At 40.8% G+C, this 25,533-nt stretch overlaps 1 long non-coding RNA gene across 1 annotated transcript; it reads left to right on the plus strand.

Annotated features, from left to right (window-relative positions):
- The first annotated feature begins 1,365 nt into the window (after window positions 1–1,365).
- LOC134293961 (uncharacterized) lies at window positions 1,366–23,434 on the plus strand. The gene is made up of 3 exons (XR_010000926.1): window positions 1,366–1,672; window positions 7,408–7,764; window positions 21,007–23,434. It is a non-coding gene; the product is annotated as an uncharacterized LOC134293961 (long non-coding RNA).
- The last annotated feature ends 2,099 nt before the right edge of the window (window positions 23,435–25,533 follow it).

Genomic DNA, 25,533 nt, shown 5'->3' on the forward strand with positions numbered 1-25,533 from the left:
TTCAGTTCTGAGTTGAGTCGAGTGCTATCTGCCTGGAGTGAGAGTCAAGTCCTGTGTCCATTGTCTACAAGTCTGTTTGTCTTGATTATTGCTGAAGTCAGTAAAACTTTGTATATAGTTTTACCATTGTCTCTGATGTCTCTTCATTCTGCGTTCCACTGATTCCATCCAACTACTGCTGCGCTGCAAATTACTCTGACAGAGAACCACTGCTTTCAAGAGTAGTGGAAGACTAAAGCAACTCTCTTCTGATAAATTCTGATAAATCTGTTGGCGAACCTTACAAAAAGTAGAAAATTAGTAGTAGTAGGCCACTTAAAGTCTACTACTTCATTGTACCCAAGGTGGGTTTTTATGGCCGAGTGGGGGGATTCAAGTCCTGGTCTTCACAATCATAGCCCAATGCTCAAACCACTACAACACACTCACTGTCAGGAACATAAATATAGGGGCAGAAATTGAAAACATGACAACAAAAATCACCGAACTCTCTGCAACACACAAAATTTGTGTTTTCCTTTCAAGGCTGTGACAGAGCAGATATTTCCAATGCTTGTTTTTAACAAATTATTGAAAAAACACCCACCTATCAAGGCTGGCGATGAATATTTTGGGAGCTGGCAAGCAACCCTCACCCAAGGACTTTCAGCACAAATTCAACAAAAGGATGTGATTCTGCCCCCACTCCCCTCCTTCCCTCCACTGAGTTGCCCATCACATTTGAAACTGCATAATCTGGAGTGGCATCTAGAGCCACCAGCACTCGCACGACCGGTGGCAACAGATGACATTGCATGCTAAATGAGGCCACGAGAGGTCTTTCGGTGCTGTGTTCCTAACAATGCCTTTCCGCTGCCTTTTAGGTTGCTGCCCAAGATCAGAGCATGCGGGTGGAAGGGGCTGCCTTGGAAATGAAATGTACAACCTGGTCAAAATATCACTGATCTGAAAAATAAAATGTGTCTTTGTCCATACATCCAGCCTGTGTCCTACACTGTTTGACAAAAAGAAATAGATATTCTAAGGGTCCATTCAGTGAAAATTAGAAAGAGTAACTGCTGAATCCATTCCCTGAGGTTTAATAGGATCGCAACAGAAGGAATGTATGAGTCAAGATCATGTATAAATCAAGGGCAGGTTGGGGGGTCAAATTATAAATATGGATACAACCGTGAATCAATTGTGAAGAAGGGAAAATACCAATTACGCCCTAGCTGCCACCATCATTCCACAGGCTAGGCCTGCTTTGTGGGTGATTGACCTCAGATCTGGGAGGTGTAGTTCACCCTTATTCAGAGAGCCCTGAACCCAACCTATGACGGATCTGGACTAAACTTGGCACACAGAACCAGCATGGCCATTGGCCAACTGCAAATACTGGCACTGTTTAGAGGTGATTGCCCTGGGAATCTGGGAGTTGTAGCTCACCCTTATCCAGAGAGCCCTTATCCGACGACAGATCTGGACCAGACTTCAGTGATATTACCTAACATTCCTAAACAAACAATGCCTTCTTTTAATAACCCGAACACTGTCGGGAGCCCAAGCTAGTTTAAAATAAAAGTGAAATGCTTCAAAATTCCCAAAATGTGGAGGAGGAAGCAGTCACCTACTTGGATGTTAATGATCTTCCTGTTTATATTGACAAAAAAAATTGAATGCCTTCAATAAGGTAAGTGCTTATTTACTTATTATCTCTCTGTATGTGTCTGGGTGGGTTTCTGGAAGAGAAATCCTCAAGTGGTTACAAGTTACAGCCCCATTTTCAAATGCCTGAGTTATCTTTCTAAAATTCCATGGGGGAAACAATAATTAATTCTATCTCTCAGTATAAACAGACTGGTGGTAGAATGATATATGGGGATGCGTAGCCTGCATGTGTGTCTGTGTGTGAGAGAGATAGGACAGTCGAAATATAATACAGCATTTTCTATGAAGAAAAAATCCATATTCTGTGGCCAGGATTAGTGGGGGGGGGACTTTTGCTGAGCAGTGAAAACTTGTATTGTGTTGCAGAATAACTTTTCTGTCCCGCTGGAACAAAGGTTCAAAATCAACACTCCTAAAGGTGAACAATTGGGAGATATTAAAAAGAAAAGAAATGTCAACATCTCTCTTTGCTGAGTAACCACATTTGTGACTGAATGAAGGTGATTTACCTTGACGTTGCTTCTGTGGTTGCTGAAAGAACAATACAGCCCAGGACAGGAAAACCTCACATTTCTCAAAAATATTCATTTTGATGAGTCATTACATGGAAACTCTCTAATCTGTGGTAGCTGGAAATCCCGCAGATCCGGAGAGCCCACTGCACCTCCATTCTTGTTTCTTCTTATTTGAAAGGAAGCTTTTGTGTTGTCTTTTCTTCTTTTAGGTGATATACAAATGGCCTCCTTATACCAGACTTTTCTACAGGTACCCATTACTTTATTGCACAATGGTGGCAGACCAGCTTCAAAGCAGGACTGTTCTTCTCACACAAAACCAGGTGAAGCCTCTTGCTGCCAGTTTGCCACCTTGACAAAACAAACTCATCTCCTGCTATCGATAGAAAACTAATCAATAGATTTGACCATGCCACGGTCCTGTCACTTAACCCATGCAAAGATGCGGAGTCCCATTCTGCAAGCACAGAAGTGGCAAAATTGTACTCCCCTCCCATTTACTCATAGTGTAAAGTTGCTTTTACAAAATAACTTTTTAAACATTCCAGAGCAGTGGAACTATGCATTCAAAGACCCACAGAGTGATAAAAATCACAGTTGCATGACTAACGGAAAAGTGCAATAGTGAAGGTCATTATCCTGGTAAGTTTCAACTATCCCTGATTATGTATATGATGTAGGAAATATTTCATCAGTGTTGCCTCTGAAAAACCATGCAAAGTTCTTTGGAAGATAGGCAAACAAACACCAGTGTTCTGGAAAAAGCAAAGACCACCAAAATCAAAGTGATGTTCTTGTGTCATCATCTCCGCCCAACTGAATGTTACATGATCACCGTCTCCCAAAGTCAGGACCACCTTCCATCTGGAAATCTATGTCTTCATTGTGAAAGACAATGCAGACCCAACATAGGTCTCTACAGTCACTTGCAGACCCATCACCAAGACAATCACACTTGGCCACAAGGGATTGCCTATCATGACAATGTATGATGATATGGTGCAGAATAGTGGTATCATGCAATAAAGTCCTCAATCCATTATGACTAGGTCTAAAGATTCTGTTATTTCTGATAAACCCATCACAATCAAACCCTAAGAGTTATGTATTATACACCTTTGCATTTCTTTTCCAAACACATTCATAGACATTTTGTGTTAGACGACTGTGTTACACTACTCCCTTGTGTGAAGTGCAGTGGTTCCAGAACTGGGAACCTTTCTTGTCAAATCCTTTTTCACTTTCTTTTCTTGGCCTCCACACAAAGTTGGCTGTTAAGCTGCAGGGGCTGAGAAGAGATTTGTCCGTGCATTTCAAGTGAGAGGCCCTTTTTTCTCCCAAGAGGAGTGAGATCACTTCAAGAGCAACAGTGTGGAAGTGGCTGACTTATCAGCAGGCTCTGGCTTTATCTCACAACTGTTTGCTTGTGTGAATGTACCATATATACTCGAGTATAAGCCGACCCGAATAAAAGCCAAGGCACCTAATTTTACCACAACTGGGAAAACATTGACTCAAGTATAAGCCGAGTGGTAAATTTCAGAAATAAAAATAGATACCAATAAAATTACATTAATTGAGGCATCAGTAGGTTAAATGTTTTTGAATATTCACATAAAGCTCAAATTTCAACACTGTTCGACAGTGGAGCTCTCTCCCCCGGGCTGTGGTGGAGGTTCCTTCTTTGGAGGCTTTTAAGCAGAGGCTGGATGGCCATCTGTCAAGGGTGCTTTGAATGCGTTTTCCTGCTTCTTGGCAGGGGGTTGGACTGGATGGCCCATGAGGTCTCTTCCAACTCTACTATTCTATGATTCTATGATTCTATGATTAAGATAAGACTGTCCAACTCTGATCAAATCATTATTCTCATCTTCTTCAATGTAAATGTGCTTATGTATTCTTTTAATAATAATAGAGTAAAATAATACATGCAATAATAATGATAATAAATACAGGAAATTAATACAAGTAATAATAGAGTAAAATCATAAATATAATAATATCAGAGTGAAATAATAAATGTATTTAATAGTAATGAAAAATAGAGTAAAACAAATGTAATAGTAGCAACAATAATAAAGAAAAATAATACAGTAGAGTCTCACTTATCTAACATAAACGGGCCAGCAGAACGTTGGATAAGTGAATATGTTGGATAATAAAGAGGGATTAAGGAAAATCCTATTAAACATCAAATTAGGTTATGATTTTACAAATTAAGCACCAAAACATCATGTTATACAACAAATTTGATAGAAAAAGTAGTTCAATACGCAGTAATGCTATGTAGTAATTACTGTATTTACAAATTTAGCACCAAAATATCACGATATTTTGAAATCATTGACTACAAAACTGTGTTGGATAATCCAGAACGTTGGATAACTGAGACTCTACTGTACATGTAATAATACCAATAATAATAGAGAAAAATAATAAATGTACCATATATTCTCGAGTATAAGCTGACCCAAATATAAGCCAACCAGGACCCGAGTATAAACCGAGGGGGGCTTTTTCAGTCTTAAAAAAAGGGCTGAAAAACTAGGCTTATACTCGAGTATATACAGTATGTTTCCTTGTGTGCATGCTCTTGTACATACAAACCAAACTCTTGGTGTGTTAGTAAGAAGACTGTAACCCAGATTATTCTGCCACACTTTCTATGGGTTTCTTTGGGGATACGGTAGAAATAGTTACCCTCTCAGAGTGGCAATACTCAACCAATGACTGGATCCTGTCCTTCTCACAAAAGACATCTCTGAGCCAAAGAGGGCAAAAGATCCTATGTGTTTAATTTGAAAGTGTATGAGAATGCAGGGAGAGAAAAAACATACAGATAACTAAACTAAAGGGCTGAAATATTATTTAGTCTTTTTTAAAGTCCTAAACGATCCCAGCAAATTAAAGCAGTGGGGGGTAGGGATTCCTTTTCTGCTTCTGAGGTCAATTTGAAATGTCAAAACACCGGAAACAAATTCAACAGTTTAAAGTTCTTGGGTACCTTTTGTAGATATTAGATTAAGCCTTCGGAGGCAGTAAAACTTGACTGCTTTCACAGTGCACAATTACAGAGGTCAGTTTTCATTTGAACTGTGATGGCATCATTCCATGAAATCCTGGGATATGCAGTTTGGGGAGACACAAGTTCTCTGGCTACAAATTCTAAATGTCCCTCTTAAAACTGCAAATTCCAATATCCTATCTATGATAAAACAATGTTAGCTAAAGGAGGGTCATAGCATTATGTGCAGAATGAAAGGCCCTGGTTTAGCTGGGACCCCATCTACACTTCTATATAATCCCATTTCTGAATCCAGATTGTCTTCTTTGAACTGGATTATATAGCAGTGTAGATCCAACCTGAGATGAATCCTGAAGATAAGACATTATGTGACTTATATAAATGGCAGCTAGGTACTTTCAGTTAGTATTGGAAACAATATTTATTTATTTATTTATTAAAACATAATTTTTATTAAAAGAAAATATTTTTAAGTACATAAAAAGTGGGGGAACATTATGTGTTATAGAAAAGTAGGAAAAAGGAAAGAAGAAAAAGTATGTATAAAAAAGAAAAAGAAAAAGACATATATATATATATATACACACACACATATATACCTACATACATAAAATGTGTTGGGGAAAAAAGAATAAAAAAGAAAAAAGCAAGAAAAAATTATATACAGTAGAGTCTCACTTATCCAACGTAAACGGGCCGACAGTACGTTGGATAAGCGAATATGTTGGATAATAAGGAGAGATTAAGGAAAAGCCTATTAAACATTAAATTAGGTTATGATTTTACAAATTAAGCACCAACATATCATGTTATACAACAAATTTGACAGAAAAAGTAGTTCAATACACAGTAATGCTATGTAGTAATTACTGTGTTTATGAATTTAGCACCAAAATATCATGATATATTGAAAACATTGACTACAAAAATGCGTTGGATAATCCAGAACGTTGGATAAGCGAGTGTTGGATAAGTGAGACTCTACTGTATATAAGGGGAAATTTGTACTTCCATACTTCATTCTTTGCAGTAGTTCCAGAATATTTATTGCTCTCCATGGTCTGACTAAGAAAAATGTTGTGTTGAATAATTGAGAAGATTTAGTCCAAACCATCCCATAGGGTCAAAATCCATCCAGGCTATTTTTACTTGATGCAGTAATGAACTGATAGAAACCCAATTCTACAACAAAATTGCAACAAAACTTCAACATCACCTTAAAACTCAGCTTTTCAAAATCTTTCAAACGGTTGTTCTACTGCTCTGTATGAATAGTGTCAGTGTAAACTACCTTGACCCTATGAACTGTGTGCACACCATATAGCTTGTATGTTAAATTGAACCATCCCAAACCCAGTCACGTTTCCTCCGATGTGACAACAGACAGAATGTGTGTAGAGTAAGGCCTCCCTTTTGCCCTCCATTTGTGTCTCATCAAATTCCTAAACACTGCTGGTCACAGCTGACCTCCAGCAAGAGTGTTCAAGGGCCAGGGCTAAGAGGAAGGCGCATCAAGCCAACTCTGACCAGGACCGCCTTCTACTTGGAAACGGATGTCCTCACTGTGGAAGAACATGCGGGCCAAGAATGGGGCTCTACAATCACCTATGTATCCACCCCCATGACACTACACTTGGAAGGCCATCATACTAAGACAATGAGGGATTGCCTACGTAACTAACTAAGTAAGTAAGAGTAAGACCTATATATCGATGTGGATCTGTGGATAATAGCAAACCATTATTTTCAATGTGACAAATAACGGCAAGTACCAAGACAAATGTATACAGGATGTTGCAAGTGAATAAGTGAAACCATAGATAACCTACACTCCATATATTAGTTGTGTGGACTAGTTCTGTATTATTAATAATCATCAGTGTATTTATATTTTGGACAGAAAATATCTGGGCTGGGAATTAATCCAAATGCAGGAGAGAAAACTGACAGGTCTGTAATATTTCCTGGACTACTACTCATTATAGCATGTTTAACCTCCTCGAGGTAAGATGTGACATACAGTGTCAAGTTTCAGATAACCAAACAGCGATCCCCCTGCCTTCCCACCCCACCAGACCCTTCCCTGCCCCATAGATGAGGTACCCTTGAGGAGCAGGCACTTCTAATCCACCCCTGGATAAATCCAAATGGGAGGCATTTTAATCTCAAGCCATGTCTAGTATGTATCTATTTATTTTTGTTGGCTTCTCGCTCTAGGCTGGCACTCATCCAATGCTTCCAGCCATGGCACGCCCCAGGAGACAACAGGAGATGAAGGGAGACAGTGTGAGACTGATCAAGTTAACTACTTTTTTCCAAAAGAAGAAATGGCTTCTGCTGGCAAGTCATTGGCACAACCCTCTCCAAAGCAAACGGATTGACAAAGCAACAGGAGGCGAGGAAAGCAGCAAAAGGTTAACCACGTGGAATATGAGATAGGGAAAACATGACAGGCTTGCTGTGGTTCATTCAGATATTATGTACATTCGTATCTTTCTTTTCTTCTAAGGTCCTTAAGGCAGGACACAGAACTCTTCTTTTCTACACATTCTGTCCTCAGCACAACCCTAGGAGGTAGGTCAGGCTGAGAGACCAGCCTGGGATTATCCTATAATCCTCATAAACTCACCCACTTTGTCAGTAAAAATATATTACACATGTGTCTATTTATGTTTGAGTAACAATATATTTAGGATCCCCAGTGGCAAAGTGTGTTAAAGCACTGAGCTGCTGAACTTGCAGACCGAAAGGTCCCAGGTTCAAATCCTGGGAGCGGAGTGAGCGCCCGCTGTTGCTCCAGCTTCTGCCAACCTAGCAGTTCGAAAACATGCCAATGTGAGTAGATCAATAGGTACCGCTTCAGTGGGAAAGTAACAGCACTCCATGCAGTCATGCTCATGGCCACATGACCTTGGAGGTGTCTACGGACAACGCCGGCTCTTCAGCTTAGAAATGGAGATGAGCACCAACCCCCAAAGTCAGACATGACTGGACTTAACGTCAGGGGAAAACCTTTACCTTAACAATATATTTAAAGAACAGAATGGTGCTTTGAACTTCTGTCTATCATCCAGTCTTTATTAAGCATTAACAAACCTACACTGACATCCCCTTCTTCATTGTCAACACTTATCCTTGTCTCACCCCCCACCCCACCACACACACACACACACACACACACAGACCCAAAAGTGCATTCTTTATAATAGGAAAAAGCTACTTTGGGAAACGGGTCTGGTCCTGCCTATCTATCTGAACGTATCTCCTCCTATGAGCCCGTTAGAACCTTAAGATCTTCCGGGGAGGCCCTGCTCTCGATCCCACCTGCCTCACAGGCATGGCTGGTGGGGACGAGGGACAGGGCCTTCTCGGTGGTGGCTCCTCGGCTGTGGAACTCCCTCCCCAGCGATATCCGGCAAACCCCATCCCTTCTGGGATTTAGAAGAAAACTAAAAACTTGGCTCTGCGCCCAGGCATTCAGCGAATAAGCTCATTGGCTGTTGTAATCGGGTCGCAAATCTGTAATTGTAGCAGTAGTGAATGATTGAGGATGGTGCAATATCGCTGCTTTGCAGCGTTTTAATTTTTGTATACTTTTTATCATGTTTTTATCATGTTTTAATTGTTTTGTTTTTATAGTATATTTGTTGCTGGCCCTCATGGCAGAATGTAAGCTGCTCTGAGTCCCCTCGGGGAGAAGGGCGGGGTATAAATGCATGTAATAAATAAATAAATAAATAATAAACCAATCAGCATTTCCTGCACAGAAAATTTTGCTCCCTGTTCAGAAAACAGGGGTTTTTTTGTACAAAATAACATTATGTGATTTTTCTGCAGAATAAGTCCCAAATTGTGAATAGATCCCAAAACCAGCATGGCTTTCAAAGACTTTCTCCCAACAAGAAGAAAACTGCTAAAATTACTTGTTGCCTTCTTTGAGGAAAAAATATAGCAAAGATTTACATCCCTAAACACAAATATCTAGAAATTCAGGGATGCATGCTACTTGGATGTAATGAATTGATTTAGATGCATGCTGCCTTTAGACTGTATGAACCCCTTAACCACAGATTTGATATCCATGGTTTTATATACCATCCCATAAAGCAGTGGTTCTCAAGCTGGGGTCCTCAGGTGTTTTTGGCCTTCAACTCCCAGAAATCCTAACAGCTGGTAAACTGGATGGGATTTCTGGGAATTGTAGGCCAAAAACATCAGGGGGGCCCAGGTTGAGAACCACTGCCATAAAGTATCTCCCCTCTCTAGGTCCTCCAATGCATTTCTATGGAATGCAATACATCTGGTCCAAGTGTAGTCAAAATATAAGGTTTGCTATTGTCATTGGTTTTAGTATCCATGGGTGTGTGTGTGTGGGGGGGGGGGTCAGGGCTTGGTGTTGTGGTAATCTCTGAGCAGTTAGACTCAATTTAACCCTCTCTGGGGGAGATTCCACCAAAGTGTAGCAGAGTAGCAAAAGTAAACTTTCAAATGCAGCAGTTACTTACACGCGGTGAGCAAAGAGAAGCCTTTGTCTATTTAGGATGGCAATGGAGTGCAGAGTCTCAGTAAAAGTTCAAAAAGCATTTATTCAGGTAAAAAGAATTCCATTATAGATAGAAAGGCTTTGGAGCTGTCTGATCTACTCTAGACTGGTTTCTAAGGAAAAATAAGAAAGGAAAAATAACAAACATATAAACAGTTACATCTTGCCTGGAGGAACGGCAAGGTGTTGTTGTTAGCTTGAAGAACAAAGGGAGAAGACTGAACCAAAATGGTTCCAATCTCATGGTCCAGTTTATTGGGGCCATAAAAAACATTCTGACCAATGAGAAGTTAGTGTCCCTGAAGAGTCACATTTCTACTAACTTCAAAGTAAGGGATGTGACGTAAACAGGATAGAGTGAAACACAGTAAAGCCTATCTAGGCATGCTTTGGAAACAGGCAAAGGATTCCCTCAATCTAATCCTATCATCTATCTGACTACATTTAGACTTGAGTAGTCCAGGGTGATTCCCAACACTTGGAACATATTCCCCATATAGATATGGGAGTCATTTTGTACTTCATGTACATCCTCTGCATCATGCTGTACATCTCCAAGAGGTATTTTTTATTTGTTGGATCAGCTAAAACTCTCTTTCTTTGTACCAAGCTGGATTCTGGGCTCCTCTCTTCCTAAAAATAAAATAATTAAAGATCAAAAATAACTGTGAGTGATAGTGACAATGTGGAAAGAAGATGTTTTTTTGCTGGCAGAAGAGTCCTTACAGAATGTGGAGTGCTTTGTTTTTCTCCCCATCCCATCATTGTTGTATCTGTTTCTCTCTGTGTGTTTTAGACCAGGTGAAATCCAATTGCCAAGGTCATCCATTGAGTCACCAGGTGGTGTATTTAATTTAAAAGGAGTGTTAACCTTGTTTACACAAAATAACACCAATATGCAGGGAGGCAGTAAATCCATTGTCGTTAAACAGCGGGGAGGCTGCTGTGCAGCTGGCGGTCTGCCCATAGGACGGCGGCCGCAGGAACTCAGCTGGCACCAAGCAAAGGTGGCCTGGCATGGCACGGCTCAGCTTTGGCACAGGCCTCCTCGGTGGCGGCAAACGCCTGCCGGCCCCTCCTTCTGCCCTCCATAGCCTCCAGTTGACTCTTTGCATTCTTGTCAAATATATTTAAACCAAGAGGTGTCCACTTGAAGGGAAACATTTGTTAATCACTTAAAATGTGAGCCCTTGGCGGTGGGCCAAGTTTGGGTTCTATAAACATATACCGTGTCTTTCAAAGGTGGAGAAGAGCTGCCCAGTCTCCCCATTTGGCTCTCCCTTCCCTTCCATACCACGGACAATCCTTGTTCGCTTCTTCCTCTCACATCTATCTGTTTACAAGGAAAAAAAGGTGAAAAGCATCAAATGATATTTGCTTATCCTCATTCCATACCCAAAACAAAGTTATCCCGGGACTAAATTCTCCTCTTTCTTTCTCTAAGATTCATCTGAATTATAATACAGACGTTTTGCGTGGTGCATCTACACCAGGCTTGGGCAAAATTCAGCCTTCCGGGTGTTTTGGACTTCAACTCCCACAATTCCTAACAGCCAGTAGGTGATCTACACTGTAGAATGAATGCAGTTTGATATCACTTGAATAGCCAAGGCTCAATTAATGGAATCCTTGGAGCTTTGAGACATCAGGACTCTTTGGCAGAGAGACTAGAACCAAAAATTTTGCCACCTTCAGAGTATAGTTGGCCCACATATTATATTACAAACGTATGTTAAATGTGGTTTCATTTAAATGCAAAGAGCTTTGACTACCATAGAATCGCGCTGAAGGACCTAGAAAAATGTCCTTCAGAATAACTGAAGTTGAACGTTATGTAGGTCCTCCCGAGTGATTCTGTGAGATGTTTTGACTGGAAACTCAAGACATTGTTCATTTCAAGTCAGAAAATAGGATTCCCAATTGTATGGAATCATAACATTACATTCAGGGCTACTGCAATTTCATTAACAGGATCTGAAAGAGGATGGTATCTTTCTTTTTTTAAAAAAAGGCATCAGGGCTTCCTTGAAACGTTACGCAAGTGTGAATGTTGCAATTGGCCACCTTGATTAGTACTGAGTGGCCCAGGCATGGGCGGACTTGGGACTTCGGCTCCCACAATTCCTAACAGCTGGTAGGCTTTTGGGAATTGTGGGAGTTGGGGTCCAGGGCACCCAGGGGGCCCAGGCCTGCCCATGCCTGGAATAGCCTTTCAGCTTCAAGGTCTGGCTGCTTACTGCCTGGTGGAATCCTTTGTTGGGAGGTGTTAGCTGTCCTTGATTGATTCATATCTGGAATGTTTTCTGAGTGTTGCTCTTCCTTTACCCCCACGGGCCATCTAGTGCAACCCCCTTCCATGCAGGAAAAAGCACAGTCAAACCAACCCCAACAGATGGCCACCCAGCCTCTGTTTGTAAGCATCCAAGGAAGGAGCACCCACCAGACTCCGAGGCAGAGAGTTCCACTGCTGAACAACTTTTCCTACAGTCAGGAAGTTCTTCCTAATGTTTGAATAGAAGCCCCTTTCTTGTAATTTGAAGGAGTCTAGTGTCCGGATTGAGAGAAGTCATGATGCCTTTGTATTCTGCTTTGCTTAGACCTCACCTAGAATACTGTGTGCCATTCTGGGCTGCAGAGTTCAAAGGGAGATATTGACTCTAATATTTTATATTTCATGTAATATTACTAATAATATTGCAGTATAGTGTTATAGTACAATATGGTAATATATAATACTAATATTGTGCTATGCTAATAATATAATATATTGTATGCATGTTGTGATGGAGTCTTTGAGTAATGGTACTACTAGGAGCACTAGAAGAGGAAGAAAGACTACTCGTGAGCAAGACTCCGATGAGGAGCAACAAAGGAAGGAGATCCAAGAAATACTTATGGAGCCTACTGATGATGACACATTTGAGGGCTTTGAGGGAGATGATGGGGTTGAGAATCAGGAGGATGGGATGACAAGTTCAGAGGATGAAGTAATGGACTGGACTAAGGTGCGAGAGATCCAGTACATCTTTAGAGAACCCACAAGTAGTGGGGTAGTAGTTGAGGGTTGGCACAGTGAGGATCCAGCTGGGTCTTGGGGAATTACGGGATTGGATAAAAGATGGACTGGGTGGAGAGATCGGCAAGGGGCTTCAGCTGAAAGGAGGTCTGGTGGGGCATTGTCTGATTCTAGCTCTGAGGAAGAATTGAGGCAACAGGCTGCAGCTGCTGGCAGGGTGTTGGCTTTTTCTAGTTCTGAGGATGATTTGTTTATGACCTGGACTGGATTTTGTATTGCTGACTTCTCCTTCTCTGACCCGGATTGGACTCAACGGTGTCGACATTGTGTTTGGGTGACTTTGACAGACGTCTTCGGGCCCCTGCTGGTCGTCAGTTCCTGCCTGCTGACATCCTGCTGGGAATTGGAGTGCCTTCTTTGTTGTTTTACAAAGTTTGTTTTTAAACCGGATTATACTCCGGTTTAATCTGGGTAATTTTCCAGGGTCTGGGGTTTTGAGTTGTTTGCTGGGAATTCTGTGTTTTACACTGAAAACTAAGTGTTCTGAGCCTTTTGAGTTTGTTTTTGGGCTCCTTTTGGTTGTGAACTAATGAACTGTATTTTTACTAACGTCTGGTCTGGCGTTTTAAGGAGTCTGTGTTGCAACAATGCACATATAAATTGTAAGCCGCTCTGAGTCCCCTTCGGGGTGAGAAGGGTGGGATATAAATGTTGTAAATAAATAAATAAATAAATAATACTAATATTGGAATATTAAATAAAAAGTGGATCTCCTTGTAGCACTGGCAATTGAGAAACACACGTTCAACTGCTTCGGCCCTCCTTGATTGACGAGAGCAGAGAGGTGGGAAGGAAGAGAGAGGGGAGTATATCTAGCCTATTCTCTAAGCAGAGCGTTCAAAACTGCACATGGATATGTTTGCAATCCGCATAGGCGGAGAGGCTGAAACGCATCGTGCATCAATGATATCACAAGCCTTTGAGGTATTTAAAGGACAGGTTAAACAGACGTATGCACACACATTTTTACTGGAAGCCACAGCCAGATTAAAGTCAAATTCCTTTTGACCGGGGCCCATTGTGCTGACATTTCTGTTGTTGACAGGGCACCATCTTGACTAATGACGGTTTGATAAGTCAAGTGAGGCCGCTGCCAAACAGGCATGGGAGCAGGAGTCAGAAAGGATTACAGAATGCCTCCTTGGAAATAAAAAAGAAAGAAACATGCAATTAAACTTTGATGCTGTTGCTCATGGGTCTGTATGATCGGCAACAGCACAAGTACAAAACAGGATAGATGGGAAATCAGACTGAATCGGGGTTCTTTTTGCTGGGAAGAGTGCTGCTTCCTTTCTTCTTCCTTGTCTCTCATTTGAGTCACTTCTTCCCCAGATGGCATGGCGGACAGAAAGGTCAGCCATTCTCCCTCTCGGTGGGATGGTGTGAGATTTGAAGGCTACTTAAAATGAAATAAAATGAAACAAACAGGACGGCAGTAAGTCTGTCAAAGGGACCATTGGTCGCATTTGTCGTGACAAGGCCATAAATAAACACTGTCTGATGTTTGGCACTGGGGTAAGGTGAGGAGGTCAGGCAAAGGTTCCTCGGGGATGGCCTTCCTCTTAGTCCTTTTACCCTTCTTTAGAAATAAACACATTTGGAAAGAAAAGAGCAAAGACTGAGGAACGAGGCTGATAATTTACACCAAGTAGGCAAGAACTCGTCTTGGAAAAAAACCTAAAAGCGCAGAAGATTTTCCCTCTCAATCTCTCAATGCTGTTTCTTACTGTAAAAAAAAAATTGCTTGCAAGAATATAGTCTTTGACAAGAGTTTTATACAGCCTCCTTGAGTAAAAAATGCCATAGCATTTTGCTCCATTTTTTCTCAAGTGGTAGAAAATGCCGAGGAGACACTTCAGTGCAAGATTGCTTTCGAAAAAGGCACACAGGTGTCTGATGGGAGCATTGTGCCTTTATAGATATACAGATTTCGTAGGTAGCAAGCATCTCCCGAAGACTGGATGATTTTAGGAAGGTGAAGAGCTGCTTCTGAACGACTTCTTCTTGGAAAGATAGGCTATCTTCACACATTGAGGCAGACTGCTCAGAGTTCATTAACCCCTGCAAGATCCTTTTAGCCTCCAGCCTAAGAACAAGTTACGTGACATTTTTGTGCAAAATTTCTCTGCAAAGAGTAGTTTCTTTTTCCCTTTATGAACTAAAGCATGCTAACAAAGCACAAAGGAGACATACACTGATCAAAAAGATGCAAACAACCCATCTATGCTTCTAATTTTTTTGGTGGCCCAAAAAAATTTCATGGATGAAAGGTGATTCAAATCTTGGTCCCAAAATTCAAAACACCACACTTTACAGGAAGAACCTAAGTAACAAACATTATCAGTTTTGTAGATTTGTTTTTAAGTTGATGTAAGTTGTAACAGGTACATTTTTAAGTGTAACTCCTGCCACTATTTTTTTTTAGTTTTGGATAGCATAGGTTGTCTGTTTTATAATAATAATAATAATAATAATAATAATAATAATAATAATAATAATTGAACTTCAAAGACTCTGTCAGAAAACAGTGCAGGTGATTGGCACATTGGGTGCCGTACCAAAAGATCTCAGCCGGCATTTGGAAACAATAGACATTGACAAAATTACGATCTGCCAACTGCAAAAGGCCACCCTACTGGGATCTGCGTGTATCATCTGAAAATACATCACACAATCCTAGACACTTGGGAAGTGTTTGACTTGTGATTTTGTGATACGAAATCCAGCATATCTATCTTGTTTGCTATGTCATAAAATAAAATAATAATAATAATAATAATAATAATAATAATATCAAAACTTGTGATTTTGTGATATGAAATCCAGCATATATATCATGTTTGCTGTGTCATACTGTGTCTTTGTGTCAATAATAATAATAATAATAATAATAATAATAATAATTTTTGTACTCCGCCTCTGTCTCCCCAGAGGGACTCGGGGCAGCTTACATGGGGCCAAACCCGAACGACACAGTTTAATAAGTAGTTACATAAAAATGCAATTCAACAATGTAGACAGAATAAAACAACAATATTATAGATAAAGGTAAAGATTTTCCCCTGACGTTAAGTCCAGTTGTGACTGACTCTGGGGGTTGGTGCTCATCTCCATTTCTAAGCCGAAGAGCCAGCGTTGTCCATAGACATCTCCAGGTCATGTGGCCAGCATGACTGCATGGAGCACCCTTACCTTCCCGCCGGAGCGGTACCTATTGATCTACTCACATTGGTATGTTTTCGAACTGCTAGGTTGGCAAGAACTGGGGCTAACAGCGGGCGCTCATTCCGCTTCCGGGATTTGAACCTGGCACCTTTTGGTCCGCAAGTTCAGCAGCTCAACACTTTAACACACTGTGCCACCAGGGGCAATATTATAGCAATATATAAAAAGGCTGCCTGTGCCCCTGTTCAGATTATTGCACCTCACTTTCTGTCCCTGTGATAATTGGATTTTGAAAAAAAATGGGTTATTGTGGAATAAGTGATTGGTGAGGAAGCTTCAGTGGAAATCGCTTTACCCCATGATAATAATTCTTCCAGCAATAGATTCCTATGAATAGATTTCTCTCACTTCCCAAGTGCCTCCGAGGAGAGAGGGAGGGTTATAAATAAAGTGATAATAACCTACTGAAGAATGAATTTCCCTTCCGAGGGGTAGATTCCCACATTTCCTGCTGTCTCATACCCGTTCTTAACTGTAAGTCACTGTAAGTCAGATGTTCGTAAGTCGGTGACTGCCTGTAATTGCAATTTCATTAATGAAACTCACCAACAAGATTTTGTTCTAAACATGTTTCCAACCCAACTGAACTAGACATACCTCTTCCTTGCTTCCTGAGATGTCCCATTGATAGAGACATCCTGCTCCAAAAGATCCTGGAGTCCTCGTGGACAAGTTAAACATGAGCTAACAATGTGATGCGGCAGTTTAAAAAAGCCAATTGGATTCTGGCATGCATAAAAAGGAGTCAAGGATCAAGGATCTGGAGAACAAGTTCTATGAGGAGCGGCTTAAAGAGCTGCAGAAGCGAAGGCTGAGAGGAGACATTAAAAGGGCCATGGATCAAGATGTGAGGGGAAGTGATAGGGAGGAGGGAGCAAGCTTTTTTCTGCTGCCCTGGAGACTAGGACATGAAACAATAGCTTTAAACTACAGGAAAGGAAATTTCACCTGAACATTAGGAAGAACTTCCTCACTGTGAGAGCTGTTCAATAGTGGAACTCTCTGCCCTGGGGTGTGGTGGAGGCTCCTTCTTTGGAGGCTTTTAAGCAGAGGCTGGATGGCCATCTGTCGGGGGTGCTTTGAATGTGATTTCCTGCTTCTTGGGAGAAAGGGGTCGGACTGGATGGCCCATGAGGTTTCTTCCAACGCTATTATTCTATGATTCTATGATTTAATGGTAATTATTGAATTCCTGTTTGATTTCTCACACATCGCCATCAGCCCCAGAAACACGTGGCTACTCCTCATTCACAATATACATTCATAGAAATCGTTGCATTCCTTCTCCTTTCACTGCCTTTCTCCCCCTTTGTTTATCATTCGTGAAATTGTCATAATGGGTTTTGAAAATGAAAAGAAATGCTTCCTTTTGTTGGCTTAAAAGAAGCCATTGCTTCTATAACAAGAAGGATGCATAGTACTGTGTTTGCATGTACTGTAAACAGAAATTAATTTGAATAGGCGGTGGGAAAGGAGGGCACCTTTTTCCAAGAAGTTGCAATTGTTTCCCAGAGAGAGAGATCAACAGCAAGGCCTTGGCAGATTGAAAATGTTCCATGGCAGGAGAATGAAAATAAATTAGCTAAGCACGATGTTAAACGCCCAGAGAAGTCCCAATACTTAGAAGGGAGGGGAGGAGAAACAAAGGAAGTTGCAAGACCATAAGACGCAAGTCTGAAAGATAAAATAAAGTTCCTGGGGATAAGACCAATGCGTTTCTATTTGTACCTGTAGCATGACCTACTGTGTAGGACCAAGGCACACTCCTGCATATATTTAGCCAGGAATCCCAATAGTCCTGTTGCCACTGCAAGCCATGGAAATACCATTTTAGATATCAGCACATTCACTGGATCTCCTCATACTATTTTCTTGTTTTGTTCTCCGCAAACTTGAAGTACAACAGACTGAGTTGAAAGGAAGAAGAGGAAATGAGGGGGAAATCTTCCTCTTTCCAGTAAAAGATAAAGGTTTCCCCTGACATTAACTCTAGTCGTGCCTGACTCCGGGGGTTGGTGCTCATCTCCATTTCTAAGTTGAAGAGCCAGTGTTGTCCGTAGACACCTCCAAGGTCATGTGGCAACTGGCATAACTGCATGGAGTGCCATTACCTTCTCACCGGAGCGGTACCTATTGATCTACTCACATTGCATGTTTTCAAACTGCTAGGTTGGCAGAAGCTGGGGCTAACAGCGGGAGCTCACTCCACTCCCTGGATTTGAACCACCAACCTTAAGGCCAGCAAGTTCAGCAGCTCAGTGGTTTAATCCGATGCCCTTTCCAGTAGGATCAGGCAAAAGCAAACAGCTGCAGCCTTTGTTAGCTTGTGTGTTCTTCCTCGTTCGTAATGTTTGCCAACTTGCCCATGCACAAGTGTTGCTTGGCTACATGTGTTCTTGTTTTCATCTGAGAAATTTCAGTCATTAGAAATGGAGTCAAACGCTCCCTGGCAGTCTCGATGCCTCCATGCAGCACAGTCAACTGAGTAATCATATGTAAAATAGAAACGACTCTTCTGTCTTCTTGGCATTCTTTCTAGGCAAATGGTATTCATATTTATGTTGCTTCCCTCCATTTGTTTGGCATTTTACAATGTTTTAAAAGCCCGCTGATCTGCCTGATACTGCTTTTTTTAAAAAATGGGTTAATGCTAGTGGAACCAGAATATATTAGCTCCATCATCGTCGCTGCCTTCTGGTGTTTAGGTTTGCCGGGGATGATTTCCTCCCTTAATGAACCTCTGGGCCTGAGACAGTGTTGAGCCGCCTCGCAAATCCATTTTGGCTCCCATGCCTGCCCATTTGGCAGCTGGTGGCTTGTGACAGTGCAAAGAAGGGGGAAAAAACCATCTGGAGGCAATGGTGGGTGAAGACAGACATGATATAGAAAGAGGTCACAGCGTGTTCCTTACCTGTGGCGAAATTCTGTCCTCCTCTTCCTCTTCTGGCTTTGGAATTTGCACAGTAGAAGCCAGTGAGATTGAGAAGTTCCAGGGTTCCAGGGTTTGAATTCCCACTCATCCATTAAGCCAATTGAGCGGCCTTTTGCTAAGTGACATTCTCTCAGAGGAAGAATTGCCATAAGTCAGATTTGACTTAGATGCCAACAGCAACTAATACACATTTGCAGGTTTCGCTCATGCAAATTGGATTATCCAGATGTGATGAATATGCCCTCTCTAGGAATCTTAAATTCTCCAGTGTGATTTTATTGTTAACTTCTGGGACCTCAAGATTTTCTTTGTCTCATAAAAGTGGTTTTGTGATTTGCAATTTTACCACTTTCACAGCCCCCCCCCCCACCCCCTTCATTGACCTTTACAAATGTAGGAGGTCTACTATATGCATGCTATCAAATTAAAAGCTGTATCATTGTGCCAGCACCTTAACTTCATATTTAAAAGTTTTACTCAGTGCACTTTGCCCAGTCCATTGTATGATTTTATTTCTGTGTTTTATCATGTGTTTTATAATTATTGTGATTTTATTTTTTGCCTTTTAATTTTATTTGTGTGTTTTTTGTATTTGATACTACTGTATGCTTGTTTTATATCTGTGAGCCGCCCCGAGTCCCTCTGGGGAGATGGTGGCGGGGTATAAAAATAAAATGATATTATTATTATTATTATTATTATTATTATTATTATTATTACTATTAAGTTTACCTTTCCCCTATCCGTTAGTGGAAGGGTCTCCTTTGTGGAGAGAAAAGGCAAGGTATAAAAATATAATAATAACTAAAAGGTAAAGGTGAAGGTTTTCCCCTGACATCAAGTCTAGTTGCGTCCAACTCTGGCGGTTGGTGCTCATCTTCATTGCTAAGCCAATGAGCCAGTGTTGTCCATAGACACCTCCTAGGTCATGTGGCCGGCATGACTGCATGGAGCACCGTTACCTTCCCACCAGAGCGGTACCTATCGATCTACTCACATTTACATGTTTTCGAACTGCTAGATTGGCAGAGGCTGAGGCTAATAGCAGGACATCACTCCGCTCTCTGGATTGGAACCTGGCAATCTTTCAGTCAGCAAGTTCAAAAGCTCAGCTGTTTAACTCATTGCGCCACCGGAGGGTCCCCTATATCTATATATTGATATCTATAGGTATGTGTGTGTGTGTGTAGATACATATATAGATATATAAAGGTAAATGTTTCCCCTGACATTAAGTCCAGTTGTGACCGACTCTGGGGGTTGGTGCTTATCTCCATTTCTAAGCCGAAGAGCCGGTGTTGTCCGTAGACACCTCTAAGGTCATGTGGCCGGCATGACTGCTTGGGGCGCCATTACCTTCCCGCCAGAGCAGTACCTATTGATCTACTCACATTTGCATGTTTTTAAACTGCTATGTTGGCAGGAGCTGGGGCTAACAGTGGGTGCTCATTCCGCTCCCGGGATTTTAACCTGGCACCTTTCGGTCCGCAAGTTCAGCAGCTCAGTGCTTTAACACACTGTGCCACCAGGGGCACAGATATATAGATATATAGATATAGATATATTGACCATCTCTTGCCCTCTATGGCAGAACAGGATTTCCAGGGGCATGAGTTCGCAATCTGGACAATGCCTTCTGCGCCAGACTCTGCACTACCTCACATTTTAATTGCGACGCTATTTATTCAGATCGGTTACAGAGCGCAACAGTTGAAAAGGCCTTGGCTTCTTTCCTGACAAGAGATGCACACACTAAATGATGCATTAAAAAGGTTTATGAACCGGCTCTGTACTACCAGGCAGCGGGGGGGGGGGGGGGTCAAAATTCCTCTGGCACCGTCTTTCAGAGTGACGATTATGTGCAATTTTCTACCTCAGCATAAAAGGCAATTGTGATGTCACCGAAGCTTTGATACTATAAAAGGCCCTTTCTCTCGAGACCCTTTGATCTCCATTCCCCTGCACTCCAAGTATTGCAGATTTAATTGTCTCATATGTAAATATAAATCAATAATGAGATATTTCTTCTTTTTTTTTAAGGGCTGTGCTGGGTGTTCTCGGGAGAACTTTTGATTCCACCCCGCACATTTACCGGAGTGCAAAAGGGAAGGGAAGAAAATACATGGGATGGAAACCTATACAATCAACCTCCATATCCACAGATTCTACATTCATGGATTAAATCCCAAAAGCAAGCCTGGATTTTATATAAGGGACACTACTATACCTAAGAGACCAGGGATCAAATCCCCATTTGGTCATGAAAACCAGATGACCTTGAGGAGGAGGTCACACTCTTTCAGCCTTCTGAACTACAACAACAACACAAACACCCAATTATAGGTTCACTTTGGCTCACCAGAATTCAGAAACAGCTTGAAGCCACAACAACAAAAGATGGTGATTCCTAGCATCTTGCACCATTGACCATAGAGATAATGGGAACTTCAGTCCAACAATAATCTGAAAACCCAAGCCATCCAATTCTACATAAATCTAAGTGTTAAAGACTCCAAAGACTCCAAAGTGTTTACCTGTGTATGAGTCAGATTCCATTAGAATTAACTGCCCCCAGGTTATGGGTAGATTCATTGGCTGCACTTCAATATAACAATTTAACTCCCAGCGCATTTTCAGAGGACTCTGCTCTATGTGCCTCTTCACAAGTCATTGCTCTGTCTTGTCTCCTTCTATTTCCACCACTATATTATTTTTCTGCATTTCCACACCTAGGAGATAATTGGATCTCTTCACAACGTGAGTGCAGAACACCATCCGAATGATCCACCTATGAAGAAGACAACCTATTACATCTTTACATGAGACAGTGTCTCCAGTCATGGCGTGTTGGGACTTCTGCTACATCTCCAAATCAAAAGAGTGTGACTCAGTTGTGCAAACAGAGAGAACTGACTCAATTTACCAGAGTTTGCTAAGTCTTTGTGACCATTTTGAATCAGATCCATAACTCGGAAGTAATTTGGAATCCTTCATAGGAAGTTGTCTCATTTTTATTTAAATAATTCTAAAAGTAAATGCTTGAAGGTGGGGCGGAGAACTGGTTTTCATGCAGATGTTGTCCAATCTGTGGCTAAAATCCTTGATCATGAGCCATACATGAAGCCCACCAACATCTGGATAGCATGTTCCTCATATCCCTCTAAGGCTGGATCTACACTGTGCTATAATCCAGATTATCATAGCAGATAATCCACATTATCTGCTTGGAAATTGATTATATTTATGGGCACTACCATATAATCCGGAGCCCTGGTGGAGAAGTGTGTTAAAGCGCTGAGCTGCTGAACTTGCAGACCAAAAGGTCCCAGGTTCAAATCCCAGGAGTAGAGTGAGCGCCCGCTGCTAGCTCAAGCTTTTGCCAACATAGCAGTTTGAAAACATGACAATGTGAGTAGATCAATAGGTACCGCTCCAGCGGGAAGGTAACGGATAAAGAATACTCCAGCGGGAAGGTAACGGATAAAGAATACTCGTCGGATCAAGAAATAATGGATCAATTCTACAAATTTTATAAAACCCTATACGCAAAAGAACAGATAGAAAAGGAGGAGATTGTTAAGTATTTAAGTAACCAGAAACTAGCCAAAATCTCAGATAAACATAGAGAACATCTAAATAAAGAAATATCTAAAGAAGAACTACACAATGCAATCAAGAAATTAGACTCCTCAAAGGCGCCAGGACCTGACAGATATATAGCATGTTATTATAAAATATTTGAACAAGAATTGTCCCCATTTCTTATAAGAATAATGAATCAAGCAATGCAAAATCAGATAATACCAAACTCATGGAAGGGGGCTACAATAACATTAATCCACAAAGAAAAATCAGATCCTCAGGACATTAAAAATTACAGACCAATCTCGCTCCTAAACACAGACTACAAATTATTTACAAACATATTGGCGGAAAGATTGAAACTTTTTTTAACAGAATGGATAAAAGAAGACCAAGCCGGATTCCTTCCCAGAAGACAAATAAAGCTATTATATAGATATTCCGCAATGGATGGGGAAGACCGGCAATGGGGTGGGGAGGAACCTGAGTTTGATCGGAATGGATTTTGTGCAGGTTTTTGTCTCAGCGAGAATAAATTTTCACAATGAAAAAAATCCATCATTCTGCTCTTTCTCCTTTTTTTTTTTTTTAAAAAAAGAAAAACCTTGTAGGAAGAAAAATGACTAATTGGTGCTGTCAGGATACCATTTTTCCTGTTTTCGTAATTCTTTGCATTGTTTATCCTTTGCTCTCTCTGTGTGCGTGTGGTGTGTTTCCTTTGGCATTAGCAGCGCATCTTCGTCATGGGAGAAGATAAGTGTAAAGAGAAATTGAAGTTGATTTTGCATGACACAAATTTAATATCAAATTGATGTGGCGTTGCAGCTTTGCGTGTGAGTGTGTCGAGACAGAAACAACACAGATAAAGGAAAGAGGAGACAGAGATCGAGAAGATGGGAGTGATCATTTTGAATGATCTTGTGGGACGGCTCACTGGGGACTTCAGAAAACTCTTGGTTCTGCTTTCTAACAAATACAGAGGTGTGGAGAACAAGGACAATGCATGCTAGTCAACTGAATTTGATATGGCAAGTCACTAGAGACTTAAGGACTGTTAATGAATTTCCTCTTTATGTGTTTATCTGCTTATTTACTTAATATCTCGCCTTTCAACATGGGACCCAAGATGGCTTATAGCCAGCTTGGTGCTGTGACATGAATATTGGAAGACAAGAGTTGGATTAGGAGACCAGGATCTAAATCTCCATTAAACTATGGAGACCCTTGGCAAGTTACATTCTCTCAACCTCAATGCACAACTTTAAAAGCAGTTAAAATAATGTTAAACTAATACAGCACACCCTGGAAAAACACATTTTGCAATGGACAAAGTCAAGGATGAGTCAAATGATTTTAACCATAATGGCCATAGTTCATGACAGTGGGACATTGGATCTACGGTGGGGTTTGGCTATCTTTAGAAAGGTTTTATTTATAGTGCTAAGCCTATTTTGAGGAATAGAGTTCAGCACCTCGTATTTGTTCTTCAAAACATAAATTAACAATTGGAATTAGTTCATCAGGTATTTGAAAGAACATTCAAAACCATGCAGTTTGGTTTAAGAATGTTTTAGAGTCTTGAAAGACTGAAAATGAAACATTCTGGACTGATGCAAATATTTGTATACTTCAGGACATATCCTGCAAAAAAATCGCACATGGTTGTTTCAGATATAAAACTCATTTTAATAATAAATAATAATAAATACTTTATGTATAACCCAAACTATCTCCCTGAAGGGACTCAGGGAGGTTTCCAGCGGGAATAACATAGTCGCAAACATTCAGTGCTAAAAACAACAAATAGCACATCAAACAGTGGGTAAACAGGCTCAATAAAAATTATAAAAAGCAAACATAAATATAATACCACACTCACATTTACAACATAATAAGCTCTTACAACTCTTAAAAATTAGACTAAACACATTAAAGATGGAACATGGCCATACAGCCCGGAAAACACACAACAACCCAGTGATTCTGGCCATGAAACCTTTCGACAACATACTAAGATGGTATGTAAAATAAAACAAGTGAAGGTAGGTTCTGCAGACGTAACAGTATCTTTTGTATGGATAGTTAGGCAGAAATATTGCCCAAGATCCTGTTTGGCAATTGTGAAGGTGTAACCTACAGTTGTGCATTCACAAGTATTGTTCAGTCACAACTCCTGTGTATCCTTACATAGGAACCAATACAGTCCCTTAAACTGGTAAGCAGTCACTGGAATCCATAGAGATCCATTCCTTTGTCAATTTGGAAGTCATAGCCTGACATTCCCACCCCGTTGTATTCGAGATCTGGGGCACAAGGAGAATGCATAAGAAGTGTTTTTTTTCTTCTTCCTGTCACTATGGAGATTGCTCCCAGGAGGAGATGGGAATGTCAGGCAGCTGCTTCCCCATCAACAGGTGAATGGACCTCATCAATCCCAGCAGTTGCTTACCAGTAAGTGGGATTGGGAGGAGGACACACTGGAATTCGCCAAGTAGCAATGTTGACACAGTACAACATAGTCTGCAACTGCTGTAAAAAATTGCAGGGACTATTTTCTGTGCAGAAAAATTTGTTTCTTGAACAGAAAATATGAGTTTTCTGTGCAAACTACCCCCATGCAACTTTTGTAAAGGCTAAGTTTTGAACTGCAGTTAGTCTTAGAAATAGGGATAGTTTTCAAAGCCTTTCTCACAGAGGGAAGGAGATGGCTAAAAGGACTTGTTTCATTTAAGAAGAAACATGAGTCCCATTCACACTACCAACTTTCAGCATTATAGTAGAGTCTCACTTATCCAACATAAACGGGCCAGCAGAATGTTGGATAAGTGAATATGTTGGATAATAAGGAGGGATTAAGGAAAAGCCTATTAAAAATCAAATTAGGTTATGATTTTACAAATTAAGCACCAAAACATCATGTTATACAACAAATTTGACAGAAGAAATAGTTCAATACGTAGTAATGCTAAGTAGTAATTACTGTAT

Source organism: Anolis carolinensis, unplaced genomic scaffold (assembly GCF_035594765.1).
Source record: "Anolis carolinensis isolate JA03-04 unplaced genomic scaffold, rAnoCar3.1.pri scaffold_11, whole genome shotgun sequence".
Classification (NCBI taxonomy): domain Eukaryota; kingdom Metazoa; phylum Chordata; class Lepidosauria; order Squamata; family Dactyloidae; genus Anolis; species Anolis carolinensis.